Raw genomic sequence first — 10,949 nt, forward strand, 5'->3', positions numbered from 1 at the left:
ATATATAAATATTTGAGTAACATAAAACAGTGGCCAAAGTACCGTAAAACAACTTGCAGTTGACATATTCCACTAGTACACTTATAAATGATATTACATCGCGGCCTATTTTAATCGGTTACATTACAAATTTATAAAGTTTCAAGAAATAATATCGTTAAAGAGTGTTTTGTTGCAGTCCTTTGTTACTACTTTGAGATCGGTTCAACATACTTCTCTTTTCAAAACTGAGCGTTCATTTATTTCCATAAGAATTTAGTTGTTTCGTATAAATGTTCCAAGTTAATAAAACTGAAAAATACATGACAGGCATTACACAAAAATGCTATTTTAACATTCAAATCCCATAAAATTATTCATCAAAGAAAAAAATGTGCGAAACTATCTTTAAACACACTGAGTTCCCCTACACAAATTACGGAGGAGGTTGCATTGGTTTATGGTGGGTAAATAGTCTCTTTATTATGCGATTTTATTTATTCCTAACGAAACAATCAATAACAATTAATAAAAAAATATATTTTCTTGCCCTTTTATATATCTAATAAACAGCTAGTAAACAATGTCGGAATTTATTTTGGTCAATATTTTGCTTATAGGGGAATACTTTGCAAAGAATATTTTGAGGACAATTTGTTTTTGACACGCATGCACATAATTTGTATCGTAACAAATACAAATTATGTTGTACTACAAATATTCAACAACATAACACAAAATGTCAGTTAGAATGACGGTATGTAAATAGGTTGATTTACATCAACACCATGAAAACTGATTTATACAGCGGGTCATAGTTTTCCTTTCCTTGTTTGTCTACCCCGGACTTGACCTTTTATAAGCAACTCGGCGGGTGTTTCTAGAAAAGCAGAGGACGCTTACCCTACCGGTGCACCTGGTCCATACTCCCAGTTTTTAGTGGTGTCCGAGTTGCTCATTTACTTTTGTTACTTTGTATGTATGATTTTAGTTACTTTATGTTCTTTGTTGTGTATGTCTGTTTTCCATGTCTGGTCTTTGTCCCTGGATTACATTCTTTTGATTACCGCTATAACCTTGGTTCCCTTGATTACTCTTACACATGAAAACCTTTTTTTTTACAGTCTATACATAGAAAATGCTACTCATTAATTAGCACTTTTCTTGATGTTGTATGTATACGCATTCGCATCTGTTAATGCAGAAGATATTGTTTAATTATCAAAACAAATACAAAACCGGAACTAAACCACATGGCGGAAGTTTTTCACTGAGCAAGCGTACATAAATAATCGTCCTTGTTTTTGATTGACTGATAAAATAAGAATAAGCGTCATGAGTATTTTAAATCTTATATTAAATTGATTCACAAAAAGACTTTCTCATTCAATAAAGCATTATTAGCAATCGAAATTTGAAAATAATTATATGTTTCGTATTAAACTTAAGAACCTGGTCAAAATATTGCCTACAGTATAATATTTTAAACTTAATTTTTTATATGAATATTCAACATTTTTCAAATTTAGTATTTTCATATCTTAATAGCTTTTAATACCTTAATAACTTTCTGCATAGTTTTTAAAAATTTCATGGTTTTGATAAGAAATAGTACCAATAACAAAACTAACCGTTTAAGTCTCTCTTACAGTATTAACGCCATTAAATCTAGACATTTGTTTACTATTACAACGTTACACATTCCTACCTACATTTAATGTAGGATATTTAATTTCATCTTTATGTAGTTTTATTATATATAGGTATTACTAAGTAAGAAATAAAGTATTTAAACTTCAGAGTTAAGATTAAGTGTCGATTTTGTGTGCATGTGTATTTCATTGACCATTTAACGACTTAAGCATTTAAATCTAAGTACAAACAGTTATTTGAAATGTTGAATTTTTATGGAAACGATATTCGGATATTGATATTGGTATATGGCGTTATATTAAAAAACATAGAATTACCGTCTGATTTTCTACTGTACCTTGGAATTTTAGAACATGGTTCGTGTGGAAGAAAAATACAAAACCTTAAACAAATATCTAACGCTTTCTTCTTTGTAATGTATATCTGAACGGAGATTTTCCAATGTTAATGGAAGACCGCAAAATATCGTTTGTCGGACATACAAGACATGCGTTTGGTGTAACCACTTTTTTCTTTTATGTATACGCAAATGATGACTGTTGCGATAAGAATAGCAAGAATGGGTTAATCAAAAATCAATATTGAGCTGTTCAACTTTGACGGACCTCTAGGTCACTGGCGTCTTAGATAGAAAAATATTTGATATTGCAGGCGGACAGTCTTGATCCGTTACCAGAAGAAGGAAATACTCTACCAAAATTTGGTAACACCATACCTATTCAGACCATCGAGATCATCGACATTTCAAATAACTCAAGGAGCAATGTTAGGTATCGTATAACAAAAACAAATATAATTTAAAAAAAGAAAAATAATATATTTATAAATTAAAAAATAAAATGAATTAACTTGGAACATTCTTCACAGAAGGCAAAATACATAAATCTTTACATATATACTGTTTTACATTTGGTTATTGAACCTTACCTTTAGCTTTCAAGTATTGATTATGTCATAACGATGGAACTTGATTACACAAATAGAGCAATCTTAGACGCCAAGGCTATGTCTATACAACAACTGACGACAAAAATAATATTGTTTGCCATGAATTAATCATGTGAACTTTTTGAAAATAAGAAGTAGTTTATGAATAAAAAACAATACAAGAGAAGTGTAATTTATGGTATGTCAAAAGATGTTTTGTTCATTGCAGATCTAAATAGAACAAGGAAAATCGTTCACATGACCATAGTTTGGAACAAACTTCTTGTTAAAGCTACGCCATGGAAACAAAAACTAAAAGACAAATGAAAGATCAATGCAATAAAGTTATGTAAAGCAGATTTCAGCATTATATTACTGCATGGCTGCAGCCTGTTACTCGTCTTTTAGATTGCAAATGCATTTCCCCGTTGTCATTTGTAAAAGAGTACGAAAGCCCATTGAACTCATTTTCGCAGACAATAAAAAACAAAACAAAAAACAAAACAAAACAAAAACAAATAATAAAAACAAAACTAAAACAAAACCAAATAAAAAAAAACCTTTCGCGTAATAACTAAAAACTTTCAAGAAATAACGCCAAACTTAGGCGTAATAACGCGATAGGTCGAGAACTGTTTTGTTCTTAATACAAAACAGTACTTATGTTTTTGTTAGATCACATGCAGTCATTTTTTAAACTTTCATAAACGAAACCAAAAACAATATAAAAAAAACAAACCCAGCAAAACAGAATATAGGAGCCACAATAATCTTTGGTGTAAGAAGTCATGACCCCTGAAATAGTAACGATACCAGAAAGGTATTATTTGTTTCATTGATCTATTAATATAAGTACACACATAAAATTATGAATTTAAACACCCTCTTTGAAATACAAAACAGACATCTTTTTCCTTAAAAAATAAATAGAAATTATCAACAACAGAACTGATAAAAATATAAAGAATGTATTTGTTACTCAAGCCCATAAGAGCTATGTGACAAAATATTTTATTTAGCAGAAGCATACAAATTATCTATCTGCCTTCCATTGATTGTATAGCAATTACAATGAAGCTTTGATATCAGAAAATGACTGCCGCTAGATAGATCAATTCAAAACGCTTTCACTTTCAAGGAGAGGTTTCTTCATGACCACCATGACAGCGAGGACTGCTACATATATTTCAACTAACCGATATTCATTTGAACCAATTATCTTGTTCATATAGAAAGTGCATTTTCCTTAAATCCTACACTGTGATGGTTGCAGATGAGCTTCTATGAAAATTCCCGACTTAATGTTTTTATTTGAGCTTTTATTTAAAAAAAATGTCGTAAATGCATTTTCAACTATTTTTGTACTTCCCATCTATCCACATTTTCACAAATTCGCATTTTTGGGACCAATAAGACGTTTTTCTTAAGAGTCCAATGCAAGTTTCGGACATGTAAACTCTTTTAAAAATTGGCCTTACTTATGGTCAGAATACGGTGAAAATGACCCACGTTTTCAATTAAAACATACAGAATTTAAAATGCAAATGCATTTAACAATGACTTGAATTTGTAATGTTTTTTTGCAGTAATTTGCCGCATAACATGCTATATCTTACTTTTAATACCAAAAGCAATCTAAATTGTGATCATCTCTTTTTTCTCCTGATTGCACAAAGTTACTTGACAAATATGCATTGGACTAACTATTCGCTACCTAAAAGTCACTGCCAATTTAAAAAAAAAAATTTTTATAAAAGATGCAGCTACTGACGTCGAAAAGACAGACATTTGAAGCACATCATCTCGGAGTGTTTAATTTATCATATGTTTTGCAGAACGTAAGATCACATTAAATGGTCAATAGCTACAAAATTTAACCAAACTTCAAGCGATGACTTATTATGGATATTTTATAATCAATTACAGTTGTATAAAAACGATTCTGACGAAGTTATGTTTACTCAAATCTAAAAATCTAAATGGCAAAAATAGCATTAAACTTATACCATGTACAAATAGAAATAATCTTGTTTGATTTAATTAGGTAAATAATTCATGCAACATGTACATCAAAATAAAAAAATATGTCACCCATGACTTAAAAAACGTATTTTATATAACCTTAAAACGTAACATCATGTTATTAAATACCAGTAACGACGACGACGTAGACCAATCTTGCCCTATATAACACAACTATAACACAAAACAATGAATCAAGCTTCAAGGTATATTAATCTTGCTTGAAAATTTTATTTATTAACAAAATACGTTATTTTTACAATGAACACGAATTTCCCTTTTGATAACATCTCTGACAACAATACTGGGTATCCCACACCCGATAGTAGTATATATTTCTTGTTAAGAAAATACCTGAAAATGAAGGAGTATGAAAGAAGGCATGTTACCCTTGAACAAGCATTTACTCAACTAATACAAATATAATTTAATACAGTTTGAGTTTATAGCAATAGTAACACTATTTTGGCGCTGAATTCCATGAGTATGGAAAATACTTTTTTTGTTTTGCGCTGAAACAAAACATACAAGCCATTTATACTGTCACTTGAAATTGGGCATAGATATTGCTTATAGTTCATCAATTAACTAATGACATTGTTAAACTCAAAATGTAGTTAAACAGAGAACACACCAGGGCTTGAATCACTGGCATTCCTCTATTTATTTATAAAAATGAGAAAGGAGATACTGCATGCATGTAAACAAACTACCAAATTACCTACTATTTAGAAATACGATTAATGATATAAACCACTGAAACAATCCAGTTTATCATTAGTTTTTTTTCCACAGTTCAGGCGCTTTGTAAGAGTTATTTGTTTAATTTGGTGGATTTAAACAAAGAACATTAAGTAACTAAAATATTACATATAAAGTAACAAAAGTAAATGAGCAACTCGGACTCCAATAAAAAAAAGTGGGAGCATGGATCAGGTGCAGTAGGGTAAGCGTCCTCCGCTCTTTAACATATCAGTTTTGATATGAGAGTTCCATACGCAGGTGCTGAAGGAATATTGCCACAGATGAAATGAAAGTTGACAATTCCATATGAAAAGTTATCACGTTTGTCGTAAAGTTTGGTCAATAGTTTTCCTTTATCCTCTACGTTTAGGTGAAGATATGAGGCCGAGTTCACAATGTCTGTAATATCCTCTTTTCTCAGATGTTTTTGGGTAGATGTGATTTATCAAATCCCCCAAAACAGGATTGTTTAACAATAACACGTAATATATACAGCGGAAACTGATATTAAAAGATCTAGCTAAGAGATATGCTTTCTTTTGGATTACATCAGTCATAAAGTCAGCCTCATAAGAGTGTAGGAATAGGCGATTAAGTAGAGTAGCACAATTTGTTCCCATTGGAATGCCGATCGTTTGTTGAAAAATACGTCCACCACACTGGACAAATATGTTGTCGATTAAAAATTCCAGCATTTTGAGAAAATCTTTTTCAGTATATTTGGAACACGATTAAGAATTATTTTTTTTACAAAGTATGAGAAATCTCTACCAAGAACTATTTAATGAATGTATTCAATTTCTGATTAGTTTATACGCTATAACCTAATTTGGGTCCGTTTATGCTGAATGATCTGTTTAAGTCCCCTGCCGTATTAGGTTCTGTCTTCAGCATCAGATGGCTGATTTTCAAAATACCTTATTTTGCTCGAACTTTTGGGACTAAAATTGTGAGAGAATGAATCGAAAAGGGTCTTATTATTTTTACCTTTTTTCAACTACTCCATGCATGCTTTCATCCTGTGGTAGTGTCTCAGTGCCTGATATTTTATAAAACATAGTATTTGGCTGTTAGTTTTGGAAAGGCACCCCTGATTTGTACTAAAACTCAGTAATATTTTTTTCAGTATGTTACCATGGCTACTGCATTTTATAAGAATAATCATTAAATTACTGATAAATGACTTGAACCTCCACACACCAAGGATTTAAAAAATATGCACTTTTTTATGACAGAACACTGGAAATTTTTTGCGTGGACTGCCTTAAAACAGCTTTATTTCAACAAATGAGACCAAATTTTCAGAAATGACCTAACTGTATTGTACTACCTTATGGCAAGTTTACAGGAACCCTACATCTGAAAAAATAGAATTTTCACCATAGAAACCACAATTTCTAGTGTAGGTCAAGGTGTACTGAGTTAGAAAATGTAGTTTGTGTTAAGAAATTTAATTGTTTAGTGCAAAAAAAGTCCTTAGCAACCAAATTTTCTGAATTTTTATCATTTCAAATGCGACGTCATAGAAGATATGCACTTTTTATGACAAAACACTAGAAATTTCTGTGTGGACTGCCTCAAAACAGCTTTATTTTATAAATGAGACCAAATTTTCAGAAATGACCTAACTGTATTGTACTACCTAAACCCGACGGACATAAAGTGAGTTAAAAATTCATTGCCACAAAAACTTTTCAACGTTACAATGTGACTGAAAACGTTGTTTCGGATGTTGACAAACAAAAAGTAGTTCCGTAAAAGGTGGGCGTGGCCTAAATAGCAGGGTAGTTTATACAATTGAAACAATGTTGATTTTTGTCAACAAACCAATCAAATGGCAGGATTTTCATCAAATTAAAATATTTGTATCTAGATGTACTATCATTTTTTGAGAAACAACGATGTATAATGTTTTTAAGTCGTGGTACAACTGAGTATGTGGAATAAGATGTTTATTTGTTTGTTTGTTGGGGTTTAACGTCCGATCAGCAATATTTCAGCTATATTCAGACGATGAACATGAAACTGATGTTAAAATGAACATGACATGATGATGAAATGAAAAAGGGATGGGACACAAGGACAATGGGGTCGATAAATTTTGATTGCCACTGGAAATAGGGAGGGGTGGGTAGGATCGGGCAATTTAGCCTTCCGTGGCGGAGCCCTATGGTTCCTACTCCGGGAGAATACCACAGTAGGGTTCTTTAACGTGCGAGGAACATGGTATCTTTCCCAACACGGTGCATCACTATGGTTTGCGGTCAGGTTTTCCGAATTATAGCCTGACAACTCAAGCATGTAACCCGCCAGGGGTACTCCATTCCACCACCTGGGGCACACATCCCAGTTGCTCTGCGGGCAGAGCGCCCTAGCCCCCGGCTAGGGTTCTGAGCACTATTTAGTCGCCTTTTACGACAAGCTTAGAGCTGCTGCAGACCTATTCTTTTAACACCCGGACCTGCACGGGGCTGGGGAATAAGAGTAATCAAGGGAATCAAAGTTATAGCGGTAATCAAAAGAATGTAATCCAGGGACAAAGACCAGACATGGAAAACAGACACAACAAAGAACATAAAGTAACTTAAATCATACATACAAGGAAACAAAAGCAACTAAGACTCAACTAAAAACTGGGAGCATAGACAAGGTGCACCGGTAGGGTAAGCGTCCTCTGCTTTTCTAGAAACACCCGCCGAGTTGCTCATAAAAAGTCAAGTCCGTGGTAGACAAACGAGGAAAGAAAAACTATGACCTGTTGAATAAATCAGTTTTCATGGTGCAGTTTAATACACCATAACGATCCACGAGTTCATGATGACGACCATAAAACTTCTGTAGTGATAACTTCAATCTTGTAGCAACATAACCATGTTCTAGAAGCCTATTTGTTAGAGTTCTAGCGCGATACAAAATGTCTGCATAGTTTCGGCAAGCTCTGACATAACGTATGAATTTTGATATGAACACTCCATACGCAGGTGCCGAAGTATACAATCAAGTATAAATTAACTAGGGCAGGTCAAATTTATAAATCCAGTACAAAGACGGTAAACCACAATCATCATCTTTGGTAGAGAGACTAAAATAGGATAGCACAAATTTATGCCACATAGTCAAGAAAAAGTTCACTACAACATAACGTATATTGTTCACCACTGTAGCTGTCACCAATTACAACATACGCCAAGTCTGAACGATTGCCTACGCTAACGTCCATCAAAGTCGAAGTTAAACGATATTTCGACATTGTTACTACAATTCAGAGAGAACAAGTGTGCTGTTGTAACTGATAGTGAAAAGGCTTTTGCATATAGCAGTAGATGAAAAGGATAGAGACATGACAAGATTATTTTGGTTATAAACGCAACGGACCCAAACTTTCGGTTTATCACATACAGCTGTAATCATTGGAGCGACGTCCACACCAATTCTGCTTTACTGAAACCCTATCCAAGCCCTTATGTGTTAGCTTCAGCAGCACACCTGAAGCAATGACATAGCAAAATCGGAAAAAATACTGTCCTAGGTCTACTGTGGAACATCAAAGATGATCGTGTTTGTTGCAGTTTCAAATCAAATTCGACAATTACTATCAACCAAAACACCCCAAAAATACTTTAAAGATCCTCAAAATGAACAGAAATCGCCAGAAGTAAACATTCTAACAGGAATTATGGTATGTGGAACTTAGCTGGAATGTAAGTGTGCCTCATGAATCAAAGACAACGTGAATATCAGTAGACTAAGACTTAGAAAAGTGTAAATCGTAGAACTCTCAAGAAGGTAAATTGAGCAAAACACTACATATGAGTCTATCTTGCACATGAACTGAACTTATTTTCCTTTTATATATGTTAATATACATCATATGAATTGCAATTCCCACACCAATTTATACGCGTTGTTCGATAATTTAAAGTAGAACCATCCGTCAATGATAAAAATTGCTTTATTTCGTTGCCATCCTGGACGGAAGTAATAGATAAAATTTATATGAGAAAAGTATAGAAAATTACAAGAGTAATTAAGTTTACCTCATGATTATAATAAACCTTTACAGAGCAATTTCATTAATGATTGTAGTGAATGTTGTAGTAAAAGATATGTTTTCTTTATCTTTTTTCTTTTAAAATCCTAAAATCCCTCCCACACTAGATAAAAAATATTTAGATACTATTTTTCGTAAATAAATGTAATATGTTATTGTTATTACTTGTTACAGATTTTATCCTCTAACTTAGTATTGATAATGATAGTACATGACAAACTGATATTTGCCTGAATATAGTACCAGATCTAAAAAGAAAGTGCAAAACTGCAATTTTTTTACCGGCGTTTATCAAGAGTAGTGAATGTTAACTTTTTGAAATGCCAAGGATCAAAAACAATACTTCTCCATGACTATTATCTTCAGAAAAATTACATTTTTTATATGTTTGGATGTTTAAGTAACTAGGAATAAGTTTACATCTTTGAGAAACTAATTGGTCATATTTGCATATAAATAAATAATGAAACTCATCACTGACATCCCCAGTACTACATAAATGACATTTTCTGTTTTGCATAGGAACATTTTTCCATCTACCCGTTTCTATGGGAATATGGAAGTTTGATAACCTTAGTTTGTTATCCAACTCTATGATTTTCTTGTCATTTTAATAAATGTTTTTTCAATCCAAATTCTACTTTTAGTGATCCATAAAATATACCTCGATATGAAATTTCACTCTACCATTGTATGATGAATTGGTCCTTTAAAAATCTTGATAAAATGTTCTTGTTGACAAACATTGTATGTATTATTTTAGTTACTTTATGTTCTTTGTTGTATTTGTGTGTTTTTCATGTTTGGTCTTTCTCCCTGGATTATATTCTTTTGATTTCCGCTAGAATCTTGGTTCCCTTGATTACTCTTTCAAATACACTTCCGATTTTCTCAAAATCCTTAATTTAAAAACAAAATGATAATGACTTTTTTAAGATAAATGATAACTTGTTTTCAATCTTCGTTTTCTGGTTTATTTTAAAAAAGAATTAGAAATGCGAGTATAAAAATGTGATGTTGAAGTGTGCAGATTGTTCATAATACAGCAGGAAGTTACCCCCTTGGAAAGTCTGATACAACAAAACTATGCATAACAAAACTAAAGCGTAATGTATTTTCGTTATAACACTTATACTTCTTCAAAGCATGTCAGGCCAGTTATTTTGATAACTGCGTGCAAGGCCTTGACATAATTCAGCTATATAGCTATAAGCCAACGCATTTCGACAAAATCTCGTTTAGATCAATGTCGAGAAGTTCGAATCAATACTTGAATCTATTGTCTTCTGAATTATGTGAGTGAAGGGTTAATCAAATTTTATCACTCAAAGGTATGAACAAAATATAGATGATATTCATTTAAGGGATGGAATTATCCTTCTTATACCAGTGCTTTTCTCTTAAGTTATGCTGTTTCTGGACAGCGATATAAAAAAACGAACACCAGTTCAATAACAAACAATATAGCATATTACAAGAACAGTTCACAATCTAACCAATGTAAAATCTGAAACACTCATAAACTTAAAAAATACGTCGGGACTTGCAAAAACAAACAAAAACAAAAAACAAA

General features: G+C 32.4%; 1 long non-coding RNA gene across 1 annotated transcript; it reads left to right on the plus strand.

Annotated features, from left to right (window-relative positions):
• The first annotated feature begins 400 nt into the window (after positions 1-400).
• On the plus strand, positions 401-2,918 carry LOC148629850 (uncharacterized). The gene is made up of 3 exons (XR_015917935.1): positions 401-442; positions 2,284-2,402; positions 2,789-2,918. It is a non-coding gene; the product is annotated as an uncharacterized LOC148629850 (long non-coding RNA).
• The last annotated feature ends 8,031 nt before the right edge of the window (positions 2,919-10,949 follow it).

Source organism: Perna viridis, chromosome 1, assembly GCF_037379345.1.
Source record: "Perna viridis isolate PV_CMFRI_1.1 ecotype Kerala chromosome 1, ASM3737934v1, whole genome shotgun sequence".
Lineage (NCBI taxonomy): Eukaryota > Metazoa > Mollusca > Bivalvia > Mytilida > Mytilidae > Perna > Perna viridis.